The sequence below is a fragment of the Seriola aureovittata genome, chromosome 1 (genome assembly GCF_021018895.1).
Source record: "Seriola aureovittata isolate HTS-2021-v1 ecotype China chromosome 1, ASM2101889v1, whole genome shotgun sequence".
Classification (NCBI taxonomy): domain Eukaryota; kingdom Metazoa; phylum Chordata; class Actinopteri; order Carangiformes; family Carangidae; genus Seriola; species Seriola aureovittata.
Genome location: NC_079364.1, coordinates 30,288,201 through 30,306,961, shown reverse-complemented (window position 1 = coordinate 30,306,961; position 18,761 = coordinate 30,288,201). Strand labels below are relative to the sequence as shown.

Below are 18,761 nucleotides of genomic sequence, written 5' to 3'. Positions count from 1 at the left end.
ACGTTTGAATTAGTTGGAAATTGTCCATTGTTAATTCAAACCAGCAAATAATAATCATTTAAAAATGTACAAAAAAAGGTGTCTTTTTTACATTCATTAACCCATTAAGACCGGAAGCGGCGTACGCGTGTTTCTCCCATTAAGACTGGATAAGATGAACACACATAGTATATGATTACATTGTTTTTTAAGACATGTGACTGATGAAATGGTTTGTGATTTGCTGAATTTTGTGTCAGAAAGGAGAAATCCATTATGGGAGATGTATTTTGTTTGTTTTATCAGCGGTTTTAGCTGCAAAAAAAGTTTTTAAAGTTAAAGTTGGCTCACGATCTGAGCGAGGGGACTGATATTGAAGCAGATTACAGCAGTTGCCTGAATGAAAACAAGAAAAACAACAACTTAGAAGATTCAAATACTGACTTTAACCTGCTAAGCTGCTAACCAGCTAGCCAAGGCTGAGGGTGACAGACATGTCGGAGGAGGAGGAGGATCTGCAAGCCAGTATCACCACTAGCTAGAGGTAAAGATTCGCCTGAAACCTTTATTTCTCAGCCTCTGAAACAGATAGATACAAACATGAAATGAAAACCCCTTGAGACCTTGAACCCTCGGCTTTTATTAATAATCACCCTTTAACCTAATCATCAACATTTAAAAAAAAAAAGAAAAGAAAGTTAAACTGAACTGAGAATGTTGACAAATGTGCATGTTTTTCCAGCCATATATAATGTCCAAGGCAAAGCCAATGATTTACAAGTCAACAAGTCAACGGTTGAAGCTCTTAAATGGTTTTTATTTCATGTTTCCATCTGCTTCAGAGGCTGAGTAACAAAGGTTTGAATGGACGTCAAATATTTCAGAAAAACCCTCAAGGTTGTTTTTTTGGGGGGGGACCTCAGGTAACTCATGAGTTAAGTTCCAGAGACACTATATTGTAGATCTTTTTTTTTTTTTCTCAGTGTTAACTTCAGTACGGCCAAATGCGATTCACAATCATAAATATTTTCTTTCGTGTGGATAAAAATATAATGCAGCATTTTCCTTATGCAAGGCAGAGCTCATGTTTACAGGCACGGCTTCATAAAGATACAGTAAAAGATGCATTAACCCATAACAATAGTGACCCCTCTGATAATGAAGAAATGCAGCTACATGTGTTCATCTGACCTTTCCGTCTAACACAATATTACTCGCTGCAATGGAGCCGGGCTCTCTGCATATCTTGACATCGTTAGGCTATTTTAACGATAAAACATTGATGTATAAATATATATGCATATATTTCTTTTAATAAAGATATGGTTTTGTGTGAGAATGCTCCTACTTGTGAAATCAAGCTACGTAACGTGGGCAGATCCTTTCACAACTAGGAATGCTTGATGTTTATACAGTATTTCCCTTTGTCTATGGAACAAAAGCCTTTCTTACATGTTACTTTGTCCTAGTTTCAGTCAGTCAGTCATGATAATTAGAAATACCAACAACTTATTATACATACAACTTCCTTGCAATAGATATTTATCGTTTCAGATGGCTCTGAAGGTAGCATAGAAATATAAAGATTACAGGAAACACAAGTAAAATCGAGATGTGAGTTGGAGCACTTAGTGTGACCTTGTGTGACTTGCCCTGTGTGTTCTGTTACAGTGATATACAGTATGTACCAGATAATACAACACTGTATCTTATGTTTAAAGCTTTATGTATCCATATCTTTTTAGTGAAGAACAAGCTGAATTCACTGAATGATACTTTGAAAGGTAGATCCCAGAGTAGTATGATGGGTAACTCTTACCACACGCTTAATGAACTGGAGGCTCGAGTCTGAATATTAATGTATATTTATCTGTCAGTTTTTACCTGTGAACCCTCTGATGAACTGCGTGCTGTAGCCCCCCATGTAAACCCATAGCAAGAATTAATAGGACTGATATGATGATCACTGCTATTACAGTCTCTCCACTGCAGCCACAAGTACTGCTGTTATAATTACTATCATTACTACAAAAACAGCTCTACTTCTGCTGTTGCTACAAACGCTATTACTGCAATTGGTATCACTACTTATACTGTTCTTGATGCGACTGCAGCTGCTACTGATACTACGCAATCTGCTATTCTTACTGCTACAACTAATACTACCTCTCTTACTATTTAGACTGTTACTAAGTGGTGGAAGAAGTTTTTGATCTTTTATTTAAATAAAAGAATAAATACCACAAAGTAAAAATACTCCATTACATTAACTAATTTGACAGATGCTTTTATCCAAGAAAACTTACAAGTGAGGAACATCATTAAAGCTTCAGTGCGGTGGGAAACCTTGGCATAAGTACTAAGTGCTACTTCTACTTAATTGTAATTACCAGTAAAAAAAAAAAAAAAAAAGTACGCAAACTATGTGATAATTAATAGCAAACTGTATTTAGAATGCTTCCTGTCTGTGATGTATGTTATAATATTATATATAATGATTGTTAATAGCCCAGGTGGAGCTACTTTAAGGACATGGCGTTCTGTGGATTATTTATTTTATATGACACCTGTGGCCAAATAAATGTGTTATATAGAAGTAGAAGTATTTTTGTATCTCAAAACACAAAAATTGAATTTCAGTAGTTGGATAGATTTGCTTCTACCATTAGCTACCAATGGTATTGTTATCACTGATACCATTGTTACTACTGTCGCTGCTGCCAGTGCTGCCACACATAACACATTGGATGAAAAAAAAACACACTTGTTCCACAGTAAAATGCACTTGTGCTTGGGGGTCACCCGCAGCACGAAGAGCAAGAGCCACACATTCCAATGTTATTTGGCGGGTGGAGAAGGTGGGGGCAGCAAAGACGTCCGCAAAACTCAATTCAGACCTGGCAAAATGTGATTATCTGGAGTGGGTTTGCATTAGGTTTGTATGCAAATACAGCATAAATCATTAATATCGAAATTCTCCTCTGAATCTATGGGACTTGTTGTAGGGCACGCACTGCACGTCTGGAGTGGCCGTCTCTTCATTTGTATGCCCATAGGAGGGGGGTGGGGGTGGGGGGGGAGAAAAAAAAAAAAGGGGTGCAATGCACATGAATCTGCCCACAATTTGACATATTACAAATACACACACACACACACGTTCACACATCTGTAGTTTTAAGCCACACCTCCCTAAATTGGCTGAGGATTTATCAATAAATGTCATTAACAGCAGCAGTGGCCCTGAGGTCTCTGTAATCAGACAAGGTATCTGGTTACAGAGGTACAATGTGCTGTGTAAAGATTGATATGAACCCCACACCATTTGCTGTACTGTAGATGTGCTTAACACAATCAATACTTGGCTGCAGTGGAGACCTATCTATAGCCATGCATTATCAAACATGAAGTATTACATTATTCAAACAGTGCTATACATGCCACGACTGCTTGCGAACATTGCTCCGCACATCGTGTTACTTACATTACCTCGAACCCCTCATTCATTTAATATATTTGATGTCAACCGGAACTTCAGATGGTCGGGGATTGACAAGCTGGGGGGGGGGGGGGGGGGGGCTGATAGAACTGTAGGACTTGGATGAGCAATGTTGAGGAAGCTGAGCACCTCTTGCAATTTGAGAAGTAGGCTACATAAACAGAGAGTTAGTGGGTAGGAGAGGGGAGGTGGGGGGGTTGTATATTCTCTCATCAATTATACCCATCACTCCCAATTTACAAGTACTCTCGCGTGGAGCTCTATAGTTCTCCTCAAACGTGCTGTTGTTTGTCGATGTTTGTTGCCGCTGATAAAAACTCTCTAAGAGCGTCACCTCCCGTACTCACATTAGATGACACTAAAAAGAGTCTATTTCTGTAGACTTGAGAGGATAAACACATACAGTACAGCGGTGCCTCTGTGTCACCAAATAACAGCAAGGAGCACGGTAATGCAGCAATAGTAGAAATGGAGTCTCTTTGACTGACTGAAATTGGGCTAATTTTAACATTAAATGAGGTTTAAGTGCAGTTTTAACAATATTAATCACCGATTTGAAATGAAAACCATGTGTTCAGTTTTTGTGCGCCAAAAAGACACATTACAACACAAAGTCTGAATTGTTTAAATGTGTAAAACTGTCAGTTTAAATCAATAATTTAATTGAAGTTGGGCTTTATTTTGAAGGCGCTGTAATTCATCCTTTTGCTAACTAACTCTTCCATCTCTGACTTTTATTCTGACTCTTTTGCAACAACATCCCACAAACTCTACAGGGAGTGATCTATCAGAAATGTCATGTCTTCAGTGAACTAGAATACAATTCAGTTAGAAGCCTTTTTTTGATTTAAAAAAGAATGTGTGTACAGTGCACTCAACATCTCTGACTGGAAACACACAGTTTACACCACTTCTCTGGTTGTTGCTGAAAGGCCTTCGAGGGAATGTATAATAATATGTAACTCAAGAATAAAGTTAATACAGCAGCTTGAAAAGGTGATATCACAACTGATAATGCCCCACATACTAACCTTTGCCACCATTTGCAGACAGGAAGCAGGAAGTGTAGAACTCTGCACATTTAAAATATAGATACTGAGTGAAGATATATTTTATTTTGTGTGTGTGTGTGTGTGTGTGTGTGTGTGTGTGTGTGCGTGTGTGTGCGTGTGTGTGTGTGTGTGTGTGTGTGTGTGTGTGTGTGTGTGTGTGTGTACTTATAAATGCTACATAGTGAGGACCGAGTATTTTCCTGACAGAGTGAGGCCCTTCTGGCCATAGGCTGTTTGAGGGTCAAGATTTAGGCTAAGGGGCTAGAGAATGCCTTTTTGTCAGTGAGTGTCCTCACAAAGATAGAAGTGCATGTACATGTGTGTGATTTCATCTTAAATGCAGCACTAGTTGTTTCACTAGTGATCAGTTACTTTTGTCAGAGGGCATGTATCCCAGCCTGCCTTCACTGTGAGGGGTGTGAACCATGAACACTGAGGTCTTATTAGAACAATATGCAAGAAATGTACTCACACACACACACACATACACACAGACACACACGCACACAAACACACACATCTATACATCTGTGTGCTCATGAGGCGCAGGCAAACATTCAAACGCCTGCTTACATGCTTATAATAAAAGGCTGACTAGTGTGTGCGTGTGTGTGTGTGCATGTGTGGGTGTGTGTGTGAAACAGGTTCTGTAAAGCAATGATGATAATTAAAGACATATGGTGGGATTGGTGGGCTCGCTGTGAAGCGCAGATGTAGTGGATCACAGTTGGCATTACTGGTGTAATTTTCACTTTTTCTGGTTTAAGTGGAAGAAAGGTAGGCATAACAAATGAAGCTTCTCACACACACACACACAAGGACAGACAGACACACACACGCACATATGCTGCTAGATGCACATATGCTGGTGTAAAACAGATACAGTAACCGACAGTGTCTGTTCATGCACACACACACCAACATCACTCACCGCAATTATTACACATTACAGAGACCAGAGCTTGTGTTCATCACAAGGCAAAACGTGGATACATTCTTTTTACTCATATATTTGATTGTTCTTAATTTCATGTTTTACTTCCCACTGGTGATATTAAGAATTTAATGCAAGTAAATTACATTCAAATTCTTGAAAATTCTTTTTGTTTATGCACAACATGGCAAAAATGTAAAGGTTGAATGAAGAATGGGGCAGACGTAGAGTAAATCCTTGAGTGGAAACTGGAGCACCTGATAAAAAAATCCCAATAACACATGAGGATCACATGCAAAATGCAGACGCACACAGACAGACCTCAGCTGGGACGTCACACTCAGACTTCGGGCCTTTATGCTGAAACAAGAGGTTGGATCTCGGTTCTTGAGTTGTATGAGACATCGCTCACCCTCAGTAGTCGACAGTGTCAGTGACACTGACCATCACTTATTACACACATCCTCTTTATCTCTGTTTTGACTGTCTGATAAAAGCTCCACACTCTCTTTCTCTCTCTCTCTCTCTCTCTCTCTCACACACACACACACACACAGAGACAGACACACAAACGCACACGCATCTAAAAGTTGTGATAATGCAGAAAGTGGTAATTGCCAATAATACTGTCCTCATCAGGTGGTTAATTACCATGAATTCAGTTGCTGCTTGTCTCTAACACACACACACACACACACACAAACACACACACCTATAAGCACTCGCACAAAATGCTTTGACAGGTGGAAAAGGGCCGGGATATTTATTGCTCCCAGACACCCCTGTGTTTACCTGCGTCGCTGTAATTATTCTGTACATTTAAAAGTAGGTCAGAAAGTTCAGGAGGGTGACACCTGAGAATCCCAGGGGGGAGCAGGTGGTGTGTACGATCTAATCTACAAGACAGAGTTCAATGTAGACACTTCTACAATACAGCTCTACATTAACAGGAATGAGGATATACAGCACTGTATGTATACATGCTTTGCATCCTTGCAAACAACAGGCATTCTGGGTAATCATTTCACAGTGTGCCAAGAACCTTTGGCTAAAGTGGAGGTCTATTTAAAGCGAGCATGTGTGACTTTTGCCGAGCAGCCAACATTCGAGGCCACAAGTGACAACATGTTTACAAGAAGCTAAAAAAGTGAGAAAAATCATTAAATCAGCAAACTGACAACGATATCTGTCGAAGGTTTGCTAGCAGCTATCGTCAGCGAATTGGTCATACCAGATCAAGTAAAGCTGTCGCCGCAAAACTCCTGCGTGTGCTGAACTGGTCAACGCTGCATTTCATTTTGCCTCTGCGACGCCTACAGCCGTGGCCAGAGGTCACAGTGACCTCCCGAAACATAATTACATTTTTTGAAAAAATTCATGCACTAATTTTGACAAAATACACGCAATACCTTTTTATTAAATTCCTTCACTTAACAGGTTGGCGGAGGGGTACAACTGCAAGGCCGTAATTCTAGTTCCTCTCGCATTAATGTGCAGGCTGTGCCGTTTCACTTCTTTTTTTAGAAATTATCCCAGATTTCAAAAAATGAGACCTCAGTTGTAATAAGACTAAATGATCTCTTCAGAAATTCTGGCTGTCTTGCAAAACGCCCCTCATGATCAGAGTCGGTGTCGGAGCCTCGTGGTCGTGTCACTGCCTCAGTCTGCTCAGTCGTATATTCATAGCAGATTCAATTGTAGGTTTGCAAAGGTTCTTGTAAACAGCTTAACCTAATTAAAACTTCAACCAGAGTTTGACCAATATCTGACTGACTTGTGCATTGAAGCTCAACCACTGATGTCTTTCCGCTCAGACCAAAGCGAGTCCAGCAGCTCTCCTCTCCTTCCTCCTCCTCAGATCTCTGCGTTTTCACTTTCCCACACTCTGGGATCCTCCCTTTTTCTTTATTTCTCGCACTCGGGTTTTTCTTTTTTTTCCTCCTTGTTGCTGGAGGGCACGGGGCTTCTCCAGTGATTAAGCCGTCTGGAGGCCTGTCTCCGACTGAGAAGAAGAAGAAGAGGACGACTGTTGGTGATACCCAGCTCTCACTGTGCGCCTTCCGCTGCGCCGAGAGATGACAGCTCTGAAGGCTTGGTGAAAGCGAGCCGCCGTTTCACATGTGCAACAATATTACCACTTTAACTTGTGCAGAGGTGAATTATCACCTTGTCACCCAAAAGTGCAAATAGTGTAGTTTTCAAAGAGCAATTAAGTGTAATAGCTGCTGTCAAAAAGCCCTGAGGAAGGTACCTGTTGCTCACTCTCTCTCTCTCTCTCTCTCTCTCTCTCTCCTCTCTCTCTCTCTCTCCCTCTCTCTCTCTCTCTCTCTCCCTCTCTGCTTCTCTTTTCTCCTCGGCAGATGTGATAGCTCTAAAAATATTTTCCCCTCGCTAATTCCCCAGATATCAACTGCTGCGCCTGCTGAAAGGCCCCTTTTTGAAAAAGGCTTCATATTCTTCCCGTGATCCTCTCTCAGCCATCTTCACTAATAACACCGTTGATATTGGCCACATCACGTTTCCTGGAAGTGAAGTACAGTGAATGAAGGGCAGTATCAAGTTGCCCTTGATAAGGAAATGGAGACGAATGCGGGATGATTGCAAAGTTACATGACAATTATTCTATTCATTACTGTAGAAGCAGGAGTGAAGACAGCGTGGGAGCTCGGAGGTTACAGGGAGCTGGAGACCACGCTCATACGCTATATATATATGTGTGTGTGTGTGTGTATGTTTGCAAGTGCTTTTAAATATATATGCAAGTCTGCATACCCTCCCCCCCCGTGCACTTATAGTCACGTTAGCGTGCGTCGTATTCAATATTGCAAAACATGAAACAATAGGTTATGAATTGGCCTTTCCAACCCAATATATTTGACATGATCTCTGCTTCCCATCTCGTTAGTTTGCTGTTTGTTTCTTTTCTTCCCTGACTCCTGTAGACTTTGTTCAGTTTGAGTTGCTCCTCTTAAGAATGCAACGTTCCCTTCCCCAGGCGCCCTGGAGATGTGAAGAGGACGCCTCAGAGGAGTTGTACTCATAAAGCTCCTCATTCTCCGAGGGAGAGACAGAGAGAGACAACAGAGAGAGAGAGATGGAGAGAGAGAGAGAGAGAGAGAGACAGACAGTACCGGCAGGCAAAGACACGCAGGCATAATAACTACACTTACACAGCTAGTCGACACATAATGAGACAATGCCGCAGCAACTTCAAGGAAGAACACAGATATATAAAAAACAACAGAGAGCGAGGCAGAGGGAGAGGGAAACTGGGGGTTGTGGGGAGAAGAAAAAAAAAAAAAAAGAAAACTATGTCAACTTTTATTTCCTCTGTTATTCCACATCAATGGATGCATGCAGTGATACTAATAAAAACAAAAAAAACATACACAGGTATAGACACATAGGCAGCGAGTTGGCGTGTTTGAAAAGCTCTGTGGCAATTAAGGACAAATAACTTGCATTATTTCCTGTAGTGAAGGATGATCCCGACCACTCGCTAAAAACATGTTTGATTTAAACATCAAAAAAGCGCAGAGAAACAAATAAATAAGACTCAGATAAACAAAGTTGCGCTCGGGAAAATAAAAAAAAAAAAGAGAGAGAGCGAGAGGGAGAGAGAGAGAGAACACAAACCGCAGGGGGAATAAGAATAAGAATAGCGAGCATCGAGACAAATAAGCCGGCAACATTATAACATTACCAGTTAGAAAATACACTTAATTCCTCGGCAGAGATGGATATAAACTGCATTGTTGCGTTGCAAATCCCAGCGACCGGATTTAAACTGCTTGCATTGTTTTATTAGGGAAATACGGGGGTGGAGGAACACCGCTTGTTCTAATTACAGTGATTTAATCAGGATTAGAGAGGTTACCTGGATGAAGCTAGGGGGCATCCATGGCAAGGGCACATGCTCTCAGACAAACTGGTTACATGTTTCGCGGAGCTGGTCCTTATCGAAACTCATCTAGCGACAGTGACTTCAGCCCCTGAAACAATGACTTTCTTTGCTCTTGCATGAGTAAACACTGGCCTATTGTTCTGTCTCTCTTTCCCTCCTCTCTCTCTCTCTCTCTCTCTCTCTCTGTCTTTATTTCATTCCCCTTTTTTTTTCCTTCCTCCTGCCTAGTTAAACAGCAGGCAGAGGGAATCCATTTTAATCTGATTAATAACTTAGTTGATCACATATAACCCAATTTTCATTCAGTGCCGCCCTTGTCTGCCCGGGCCACACCCACGCTGACCTTTGGAGTTGCCACAGTAACAATAAAGCACAATAAGCACCATTGTCCTGTCAAAAAAAAAAAAAAACTGAAGATGTTTTACATCACTGCAAAAAATGTAATGCTGCCATCTTTTTGAATTGGATGCTTTCCAGAAAAGGCCAGGCCTGCAATTGAATGTGTGTTTGTGTGTGTGTGTGTGTGTGTGTGTGTGTGTGTGTGTGTGTGTGTGTGTGTGTGTGTGGGATTCCAGTTTCCTGGGTCTCAGGGATGGGAACAACTTTTGTCGTGCATTCACAGTAATATGAATCGTCCTTTTAAAACAGATATGGTTACATATTAGTTTTGAAAGGTACAGTAACTGGTTCAGCGTTAAGCTGCCCTCCAACACTGGGGCTCTTTGTTTCCCGGCCGAGCTAATAACTGGCCCCTGATCCTCATCTCTTACTGGTTGCGGAAGAACACTCTCAACTTTTTTTTTTTTTTTTTTTCTTTTTCTTTCTTCATCTTTATCCCACCCCCCCAACCCCCAACCCCCCCTCCTGAATGTATCTTTGATTACAGTGTTATATGAGCTTCGTTTTGTCATTTCAATTTCACTCAATGTGTTTAGCGCTGAGAGATTTGTATTCAGGATTGGCAATTATGATTAGAATGCCACAAAGTAAGCCTTGTGAGTTTTTGCAATGACAAGTGAAAGAGAGAGAGAGAGAGAGAGCGAAAAAATATCCTTCCTCCCATTCTCTCCATTTATTTCTCTCTCTCTCACACACACACGCACACACACACGCACACATACGCACATACACACACAGGAAATATGAATCAAATATTCATGAAGTGGGCTGAGGTTCTCATACACCCATATGCTTCCTCGTTCTAGCAGCTTGCAGTGGACAGAGGCATCCATCCAGCTTGTATGACACAGCCGAGTGTGACAGAGAGCATGACAACACCCCTCCGCCACCTATCACCACAACCTCTGCCATCACGATAATCATCAAATAGGTCATAGCAAACATGCTCTCCTCTCCTTCTCTTCTCTTTCTCTTCTTTCCCTTTGTCCTTGTTGCCCTCCGCCGTACCCCATGGCTTCCTCTTTCGTTTAATAATCTGCTGTGAGAGAGATGAGTCCTCCGAGCTCCGTGATTCACTGGCCAGGAATCCTTGTAAAATCAGGGCGCCCTGCATTTGCCAGTTTCCAGAAATTGTAAGAAGTTTATGGTTTATAGTTTTTTATTATGTCTCGGTAGGAATGAAAAGGGTGCCGTGAGGAGAGGGTGTGTGTGTGAGAGTGTGCGCGCGTGTGTGTATGTGTGTGTGCGTGTGTGTGGGATTAAAACTGGAGGGATTAGCACCATACTTTAAGATAAATCTTTTTAATGTGAAACCTCATCCCCGCTCATTCTGGGGTAACCACTCTTATTAACTGCTTTTCTTTCACTCCCTTTTATGCGGCCTATTTTTTTTCGCCGAGCAACTTTAAGTACGGGGCTTTTTTGGACACGGCCGCGCACTGCTAACTCTGCCAGTTACACAAACAACGTCCCTTTTTAAGCTTTTAAACACAGAACAATGGCAAAGCACATAGCTGCGCACATTAATGCTTTTGTATATGGGAGGGGAAGGAGGAAAAAATAGCAGGAAAAGCAGAGGAGAAGAAAAGAGATAAGCAGAGCTTGGCTGCGCTGCCCCTCCATCCATTTCTCTCTGTTTTCCTTTTTCTCCCTCAATCTATCTCTGTGAAAAAAAAAAAAGGAAAAAAAAAATCTCTCTTTCCATCATCAAATCCAGGCTGATCTGTATGCGTCGGGGGCTAAACAGACAAACATCATATTCTCAGTCTCCAGACTCTAATTGACTGAACAAGGATTGGTCACACTTTTAAGAAGCGTTCCATAATGGATTTCCATGTTTGTGCCTCTTTTAACTGGCAGCGCGAATGGAAGGCATAAATGTTGTCTTTATTACCAAAAACAACAGCCCCTCTCTCTTTCTGTCTCCCTCTATCTCTTTGTATCTCTCTCTCTCTCTTTTCTTTTTTCAAAAAGATGATATCAGTGCGATGGTCGGCGTTCGTTGCAAGGTCACCGCTGCCCGACAGATGACAAACGATCTCAAGATGGCCACATCATCTGTCCTGTAGTTGTTGGCCGCATGAAGAGATGAATGAACACATCTAATTTTTTTTTTTTTTTTTTGTTTGTTTGTTTTCTTTTTCTTCTTTTTCTTCTTCTCCACTTCTTTAATTTGATTATCACGTCGTGGGGGGGCAAAACGACAGAAAAAAAAACAAAAAAAAACAGCCACCTGATTATCCGTGGTGGCGGCTAGAAGTGCTTCCAGGCCAAAAGCAAAACGACGTGTGGGGAGGAAGGGTGAACGAGAAGAAGAGAGGGAAAAAAAAAAAAATCTGCACTTATCGTGTTTCTGTATCAGGAAGCAGACTTGGCAAGAGATTGGGATTCAGTATTATGGACAAGCTGCTCATCAGATGGGAGTTGGGTTTATTTCTGTGGCCCACCCTCCCTCCCCCAACTCCCTCCCTCCCCCAACTCCCTCCCTCCACCCCAACTCCCTTCCATCCATCCATTCCTCGCTCCCATCCACTGCCACCCCTCTTGTTTGCTTCCTATCCAAGATGTGTCTCATTTTCCCTGACTGGACAGCTACATCACAAATGCCCAAAAGAACTTGGCGTCTTTGTGTGGACAGAACACAACTTTTCATTTTAATTATTTGATTAATTTTCTCACTGTTTATTTTTTCTTCTTCTTCTTCTTCCCTTCATCTTTTTCTTTCTTTTCTTTTTTTTTTTTTTCCGGGCTCATTATCTGCAGAAAAAAAAAAAAAAAAAAAACAGTCGTACACATACACACACACACACACACACACACACACACACACACACACACACACTCGCACACATGGAGCTAAAACTCCATCACCAGCAGTGACGGCCACTTTTGACAAAACACTAAGTGCGTTTCTTAATTATCTGACTTCTGTCTAATACCGTTGTCATCTCGCAGACAGTCCCTCTCCTCGCTCTCTGATGTTGTTATCATGTTCTCATTTGGACGCTGGCTCTCTGCAGGTAGTCATCCCCCACCACCCCCTCATCATCCCACCCCTCCTCCTCTTCCTCACACCCGTGCTCGTACGTGCTTCTTCCGAATTCTCCTCACTCGTTGATAAACTGATACATTTTATGATCCGACCCCTTATATACTGTAAACGTCATTCGTCTAAAACCGTTTAAAAGATTGAGTTGTGTTTGTTGGGAGAGGTTCTCCTCCTTTGCAAATGAATCCATCCCCCTGATCAGCGCCATCCGTCCAACACCGAACACACACACACACACACACACACTCACCCTTCTTCTTCCACCTCCTCCACTTCCTCATCATCTGACAAATAAAATAAAGTAAATAAATAAATAAATAAAGCTCGCCTTGTTAAGAAAAACAAATACTCTGCAACTTTATCAGGGGGGAGGCAGCAGGCACAACTCTTCCCTTTTTTTTTTTTTTCCTCTCCTCTTTGTGAAAGAGTGCCGTCAGCTTACCTGAAGTTTTAGAAGAACACGTCTTTCTTCCAGGCTCTTAACTTGAACACAATGCAGTGCTTTTTTTGGGGGAGGGGGGAGGGGAGATGGAGGGGGTGGGTGGGTGTGTGTGTGTGTGTGTGTGTGTGTGTGTGTGTGGGTGTGGGGGGGGGGGGTTGTCTGCTCATTCCCATCAAGTATTAAAAGTTTACAACAAAAAAAACGCAGGAAGCTACCTGAATCTGATGCAGCTGCAGGCCCCTTTAGGTTTGTCGAACCTATCTACTGTGTTCCTATAGTAGATTCTCTTACACAATAAAGTAAGTCAAACTATTCTATTGGTTTTTTTTTTTTTTTAATTTGGGGAGGGGTGGGTGGGTGGGGGGTTGCTTGAATGCAGAGGTTGCAGTATTGGATCTTACACCTATTGAAGCTGACGCAGTATAACAAAGCGTGCAGGGCCAAAAGTAATGATCATATACAAATATCAATATGAGAAAGAATGTGTGCTAAAGAAGACGCATGGCTATTGATGTTTAAATAACTGTAGTGTCAGAGAGATGGAGAGAGGGGGGAAAAATGTGAATCATATTTTCTCACTGTGTCTTGTGGTTAAAAAAAAAAAAGAGAAAAAAAGCAACTAATCGAACACACTCGGCGAGGCACAAACAGTAAAGCCAAGGGCGAGATAAAAACAGCACCTCTCCTCTCTGTCTTCTTCTCTCTTTCCCTCTGCCGGGTGAACATAACGACAAATAAATATATAAGCAGGTGGTATGCCATTTTTGCTGTGAGCCACATTATCTTTGCCTCTCTCTCTCTCTCTCTCTCTCTCTCTCTCTGGAAACAGAAAGAGAAGGTTTGACAATGCAAACTCCGATGATAAAAAGCAGTAAAAAGTTATATCTTCAAAAGCGTTTCTTTTTCTTTTTTTTTTTCCTCACTCCTGTGTGTGTCTTTTAATTTGTCTGGGCATACGCCGCTGTATTTGCATTTCAAATACTCATATTTGAAGAGGGTGGTTTAAATGCCAAGACGCGAATTGATGACAATCACCTCGACTCAGAAGCATCGGCGAAAACCCCTCTCTCCTCGCCGCTGACATTAAAACTAAAACCGACGGCCGCAACGCAAACACAATACAAATATATATTTATCTTCCCCTGCCTTCCCTTCTTCCTCCATCAACCTTTCTCTTGCTCTTCCTCTCCCTCCATCTCATTATTTTAGTATCACTTTACATTTGAATATCAGTTCCTATACTCGCAGGGCAACAGTGTGTGAGCCGCCTCTAGCAAACTAAAATAAGAGAATAATCAGCGGGGTTTAGAATGGAGAGGAATTGATTCAGCGGCAAACAGTCGGGGTGCACGCACACACACACACACACACACACACACACACACACACACACACACACACACTTTCACACACATTCACAGCCTCCTCCCCTTTCGCTGCCTTTTCATCACTTTTCCATATTCATTTCTGTAATTTACAGTAAACCCAATAGCTGTCAGTCCCACACTCACAAATACACACACACTCACACACATACACACACACACACACAAAAAAAGAATTAAAAAACACTGTAGATTTACAGCGTTGGGAAACAGCTGCTGCAACATTTACAGCAAAGACCACTCTAAAATATTAAAGATGTGTCATCACCGGTGTTCAGCTCTGCATCTGGAACCATCTGCTTTCTATTAAAACATTACACCCAAAAAAAGCCCATGCAGCCCACTTGCCTTAGCAATGCTATTTCCAGCACTTTCTTTTTTTCTTTCTTTCTTTCTTCCTCTCAGATCTGCTCGATCTGGAGGAAAACGTCGGTTACAGACAAACAACCTTTTTGAGTCCTGCCGAACTCGCCCCATCTGACTCTGAACATCAATAAAACAAGTCCCTGAATATCTACCGGACTTGTTGAACAACTTATTACAAGGAGTCACCGGTTCATGAGTTTAAGTCGGGAGGAGAGTTCACAGAATACAGTTTATCACCTGTTTAGACGGAAATAAATCTTCCTTAGTGAAATCAATACAGCCTTATAGTGATGTTTGTTAGAATATTTTTATCTGAAATTATTATTTCTCCTTTCACAGCTGTATTTTCCCTTATGATGAATAATAACCGCAGGTCACACACACACGCAGCCCTTCCTTTTGATTTATTTCATTACATTACTGGTCCTCGTCCGCGTGTCCTTGAGCAAGACACCGAAGCCTCAAGTTGCCATGACTAAGAGCATCAGTGAAACGTCTAAAATGTAAAATTACAGTCCTCTCTTCCCTGATGTCCTTGGGTTACTCAGGGGTGTGGAGGCGTACAATGACTCAGACTGTTTGGGGCGATGACATCTGTCCTGTTAGAACAGATAGAGAGAGAGAGAGAGAGAGAGAGAGAAAAGAGTAGAGTGAGAGCTTCTGAAAGCAGCACCGCAAAAATATTATGTTACAACCCCGAACAGAGAGAGAGAGATGGGAGGAGAGACTTATGGGCCGAGTCAAAGGTAAACAATTACAACATCGTGAGTCACTTTTTTGGAGCGCGCCTAAAGGAAGATCATCTCTCCCACTTAATAGGTAATTTCCTTTGTCTTCTGAGGATCGGATCACATGTTGTTGCCTTCGACGGGGTGGTCTGCCGAGGGAAACGGCAAAAGAGAGAGAGGGAGAGAGAAAAAAATTACGGATTGAAACTTGGCTGGAAAACTTTCACAACAGCGTTCCTTGAGAAACATTCTGTTCAAATTAAACAAGCGCCTGTTTGTGAGGAATGTAATGACAGATTCAGAGGGACATTTCCCAGTTTATGTCTTTTTTTTTTTTTTTTTTTTTTTTTGATATTTCGTGCTTTCTGTCATCTTGTCTGTGCAAACCTAGTTGTCCATTTTTTTTTTTTTTTGGGGGGGGGCTGTCATCTCCTCCCCCCCCCTCATTTGCAACCACTTTTCTTGTTTCCTTTCTCTCCCTCTCTCTACATCTCTCCATCACGTTCCCTTATGATGTCACTATCTCGGTGTGAATCATTAGGATATCAGTGTTCAGCCAGTGACAGAAAGTGCCTGATTAACAAGCTCTCTTGTTTTTCCTCTCCTCTTTATCCTCCTCCCTTTTTTCTGAAACGAGGACTCCCGCTGCTTCCAACGACATTTCTCCTCGTTCCGCCTCCCCCCTCCTCATCATCCCTCCTTCCCTTCTCTTCTTCCCTGTCGTGGATGGCAGGGAGTCACAGGTGTGTGACAATAATTACACATACACTCAGAAAAAAAATAATGTCGTTTCCTCCATTTAATAAGTTTGCAGTAAAATAGGCAGCGAGATAGCGAGAGAGGCAGAGAGCTCAAATCTTATCGGATACCCCAACCTCTAACTTAATCATATGGCTCTTAAGAGCAGCCCGCCACCAGCTGGGGCTCCGTAATATGCATGCAATATGTGTGTAAAACGATACGCTTTAATTTTGAGCCCACTTTAAGCAGCAACAAAATCTGTTTATATGGGAGACATTTAAAGAGAAGAGAGGGATGGAGGGAGGGTAAGCAGAGGATTGGGTTAACTCTTGCTCTCCATGCCTGACAAAAGCCATCTGTTGGGTGTCAACTAGTATCACTGTACACACTGTAATGTACAGAGTGGAGAACAAATGGGGAAAAAGTTCACTCACTTTTTTTTTTTTATTTAAAATTGGGTGTAAACTGAGTGCCCTTTTTTTCCCCCCTTTTTTCTGTCCCCTGAAGTTGCTTTAAAGCCAGACCGAATGGTCGTCTGTGTCTGTACGTCATGCCTGTGATTGGCTGGCGAGGTGGCCCAGTGTTAGCTGAGAGAGCTCCGGCCCTCCCTTGACCCTCAAGGATAAGCAGATATAGATAATGGATGGATGGATGGTTGACATTACTGAGTGAGTTTGGTGACTCTTGACGCTTGTGCTGCTCTTAGCGCAGCGTTTCAGCCAGCAGGCCCTCCTTTTTAAAGGTCCTGCATAACAGGACCCATAATAGTTTTTTTTTTTTTCATCTGCACCGTGGCATCAGATGACATCATTTGTCAATGCCTTCTAAAGCGGTTTGAGGTTGTATAATGGGTTAAAAGAAAGTGTAAGGTGTAAGGTAACCTTCATCATCATGGTTAAGTAACACAGCCACAAACATGGCTTTTTAAAAAAAAAAGGAAAAAGTTGTGTGGTAGGAAATGGGAAATGAGCTGTGTTCTCCTGGGTCTAAGTTACATACTTTGTTGAGCCAACCACTCATGGTGAGGATTTTCAGGCCATGTAACAACAGAATGCTTGTTCTACCTTTGCTCCTACGGCCAATAGTTACGTTATTGCTAAGCAACGGCTAGCAGTCGTGTGTCAGCGTCAGTCTTTTCACCAAATGACCCAAAACATGCTGACATCCAAGTGACGAAGCCCTCTAGTGGTCGTATTGATTATGACAGGAGCAAAGGAGGCAGAGATTTCACATTGTTTTATACTGACAAAGTCCGGAAAGGGAGGAGGTCTTCAACAAGACATTTTGTCTTTGACATGGGAGATCACTACTCTGTTTTCTTTGAACCATGACCAATGACTTGTTTATTACTGTAACCACGACATCAAAGGTTCTCTAACCTTAACGAAGAATCCACTTACTTTGACCCAAACTATGATCTTCCCCTATATCTACCCAAGTTGTTTTTGTGACTTAACCAACCAAATCTTTACCACAGAATAATCACATCATAAAAGAGTTATCTCATTTCCAACAGTGTTTTTTATCAGTTTACATGTAGCATGTTGATCACGCGCTGCTGTAGGAGCGCTAATCCAAAACAATGCTCCAGAAGGTGGGGAGAAATGACATATACGGTCGTTTAGGTTGGAGGACTGTTATATTTGCGTTGATTGATGACTTGTGTTGATTTGTGGGTTTGCAGCAGGGTTACAGATGTTAGTCAGGAGCTTTGCCTTGCTCTTTATACTCAGAGGGAAACACTTTGAACCAAACTGATGATGGTTAATGATTGCAATGACATGGGTTTTGAGAATCTCCAGGGGACGGGAGCAGGGTAGACAAACTGAGCTGCCATTTGCTTGAGTCGCACCATCTAGCATGTGGACCTGGGGTATGAGCGAAGGGGTAAGAAAAAGAGAGGGGAAGGCCAGAAGAAAGCAAGAGCATGGCATGCGAGGACAAGGGAAGCAGAAGGCTTTCAGGGAAGGAAGGAAGTAGTGGAACGGGAGGAAAGAGGGAGAGAAATGGAGGGGAGGGCCATGTGTAAACTTCAAAAAGCCTCTGACGGCTGCTGCTGCTGCCGCCGCCAGCCCTGACCACTCTACAGATGCTTTTGTTCCCCGCTCGGTCTCGCTTTCTTTTGCACCCTCCTCTCCGTAACCCCCCCCCCTCCTCCTCTTTCTCCTCTCTTTTCGCCTGGTGTCTTTGGTGATCTAGTGCAAGAGGAGCGGGGGCTATCAAAGCCACCGCTGTCTGTTACAGACTTCAAAACCCAGGGCCCCCGTCCGTCCGTCAGCCCCAATC

The 18,761-nt window shown here is 42.3% G+C and overlaps 1 protein-coding gene across 7 annotated transcripts in view; it reads left to right on the top strand.

Annotated features, from left to right (window-relative positions):
- znf536 (zinc finger protein 536) overlaps positions 1-18,761 on the top strand; it is a 278,944-nt gene that overhangs the window by 211,242 nt on the left and 48,941 nt on the right. The gene's annotated exons all lie outside the window — the stretch shown is intronic.